This window comes from Dasypus novemcinctus, chromosome 21, assembly GCF_030445035.2.
Source record: "Dasypus novemcinctus isolate mDasNov1 chromosome 21, mDasNov1.1.hap2, whole genome shotgun sequence".
Lineage (NCBI taxonomy): Eukaryota > Metazoa > Chordata > Mammalia > Cingulata > Dasypodidae > Dasypus > Dasypus novemcinctus.
Window position 1 is genome coordinate 45,415,674 of NC_080693.1, and position 3,059 is coordinate 45,418,732.

The 3,059-nt window shown below is 42.0% G+C and overlaps 1 pseudogene; it reads right to left on the minus strand.

Annotated features, from left to right (window-relative positions):
* Positions 1-344: 344 nt before the first annotated feature.
* LOC101446056 (peptide chain release factor 1-like, mitochondrial pseudogene) lies at positions 345-3,059 on the minus strand (annotated as a pseudogene).

Here is a 3,059-nt window from a genome sequence, read left to right on the forward strand (position 1 = left end):
ACTATATTGCTCTACCTTATTTTAGCACCTTATATTTCCCTACCACTTTATGCCGTGACATTCCTGCATTCAAATCATTATGTAAAATGAAATGTAGTGAAGGGAAGCAGTTGTCAACCTTAGAAAGATCTGAGCATTTGCACACCTGACTCCTTCCAGTGGGCAGTTCAAAGGCAAGGCAATCTCATCACAGAGGGAGGAATGTCAGACTGAAATTATGACTAGTCCATATCTTTATTTGAAGACCAAAGTGTGTTTGATCCTAATTCTGATGTTTGCTTCCTGATAATATGTATGAAACACACTGATGCATCTCAGCATCCACTCCAGCATTTAATTTTTGCTCATACAGCCTATTCAAACAATCATGAGGGGCGTAAAAGAAAGAAAATGTACTTAATAAATACAAGTGACAGTGTGGGGAATAAATACTTCCTTTTTAAAGTAGAGTTTTTAATGAGTTTGTTCAATATAAGAAATATGTGCTCATTACAGAAGATTTTGGAAATGCCAAAAAGAAATTAAAAATCACATTTATACTCACTATTCAAAAGACATGCACTAAAAATACTTCAGTGCATTTCCTTTTAGGCTTTTACTCACGCAGAGCTTAAAAAAAAAAAACCTTGCTGTGATCATTATATATATACTATGTATATATGTTTGTGTCCTATTTTTACTCCAATTATAATTCAAGCAAAAATGAATACTTTGAAAGGATGAGTATGAATACAGGGCTTAGTAAAATATGTTTCATTAAAATATTTTTTACTGTCATATTTTTACTTTAGTCTATGTTTGAAGTTTTCATAACAAAAAGTTAAACTAAACCAAGTTTTGCTCATCCATTAATATTTTACATAAAAGATGGAGCCAATGTGGCTCAGTGGTTCAATGCTGGCTCCCACATCCGAGCTCCAGGTTTGAGCCCCAGCCCTGGTAGCTCCCCTCACCCCCCCAAAAAGATAATTAAAGTAAATAATATTTTACATAAAAAAAGGACTATTTTCCTTTGTCTACTTCTTATAAGGAAGAGTCCAAGATTTACAACTACAGGTATGATGATCTTGTATGTTTTTTACTGATACATAGAAAGAATTATAGAAATTAACTCTTAAGAATATGCAAATTACTTCCAACTATGCTAAGTCAAGTTTTTCAAATGGATATTTATTTTTAAAAGATTTTATTTATTTATTTAATTTCCCCCCCCTCCCCCGGTTGTCTGTTCTCTGTGTCCATTTGCTGCGTCTTGTTTCTTTGTCCGCTTCTGTTGTCGTCAGCGGCACAGAAAGTGTGGGCAGCACCATTCCTGGGCAGGCTGCTCTTTCTTTCGCGCTGGGCGGCTCTCCTTATGGGGTGCACTCCTTGCGCGTGGGGCTCCCCTACACGGGGGACACCCCTGCGTGGCAGGGCACTCCTTGCACGCATCAGCACTGCACATGGGCCAGCTCCACACGGGTCAAGGAGGCCCCGGGGCTTGAACCGCGGACCTCCCATGTGGTAGACGGACGCCCTAACCACTGGGCCAAGTCTGTTTCCCAGATATTTATATTTACATGCAAACAATGGGATCTACTGCCATTTCAAAAGCTATAAAAGGCTTTTTTAAAAAAGATTTATTTTATTTATTTTTCTCCCCTTCCCCGCCATTGTCTGCTCTCTGTGTCCATTCGCTGTATGTTCTTCTGTGTCTGCTTGTATTCTTCTCAAGTGGCACCGGAAACTGTGTCCCTTTTTTGTTGCGTCATCTTGCTGCATCAGCTTTCTGTGTGTGTGGTGCCACCCCTGGGCAGGCTGAGGTTTTTTTTCGCACGGGGAGGCTCTCCTTGTGGGACGCACTCCTTGCACATGGGGCTCCCCTATGCAGGGGACACCCCTGCGTGGCACGGCACTCCTTGCACACATCAGCACTGCGCATGGGCCAGCTCACCACATGGGTCTGGAGGCACTGGATATAGACCCCTGGACCCTCCATATGGTAGGCTGACACTCTTGTCAGTTGAGCCACAACCACTTCCCTTAAAAAAGGCTTTAATAGCAAATCATTTTTAACTTTTATAGAAATAATTTCTGCTGAAGATTCATAATCAGCATAGCCCTTCAATGACTACAAAGGACCATGCAGTAGGTACTCTCCTTGCATGAAAGTTTCAGGACCATTCAGGGACTTGTTTGTTCTGTGATCTGTGACCCAGTTCTATGGAAAACTGTATGCTCTTATTTTTTCTGACCTGCCTTTAGTTCCAATCCGAATCTTCCTAGCATTATATCTTTTATTTGTTTCTTCTTCTAAGTGCCTACTATAAAATTTTATGTGCAACTTTTTCACAGCCATCACTATTTTTCAGGTTAGACCTCTCTCTCATTAGCATTCAGAGTCAACACCTGTTGGCAGATGAACTATCTGAATTGTGACATCAGTGGTATTTATGTGCCATCCACCAGCTCCCCTGGCTCATTTAGTGTGGATTCTCAAATCTTTAGGGTTCATCACCAGATTAGCTTCAGTAGGATGGGGTCCTATTGCTACAGCCATGGTACTAGCATGGATGTGGCCTTGCCTCTCTGCCTTTAACACTCTTTGTACTCTGTGCACACCTTTGAAATCCATAGGCTTCTGAACCCCCAAGGCTGGCAGATGCATGTTTGAGGCCACCTCCAGGATCAGATCATTTTCATCTGTTTTTTCTAAGAGAACCAACGGTAAGATAATCTGATGCTTCAGTTGAGTTATTTCTTTTTCATATAAAGCTATTTCATTCTCTGCAAGATTCTGTAAGTCTTCATTCTCTCCTTGTAGCAAGAGCTGGGTCTCCTGAAGATTCTGCTCCTTCTTGCCCAGTTAGTTTGGCCACCGCTATCAGCTTGGTCCCCCTGACCTGCAGATGGGAGGTCCTCAGGGGCCAGCAGCTGGCAAACAGAGACTTCTGCGGCTGATGGCCTAGGGGCCTGCACAAGGAACCCGCGGGCCCACCGGTGCCTGGCTGTACCCAGGATCCCTCGTTTAAATCTGAAGTTGAGATTACAACATTATTGTGAACATGATACGATAACAT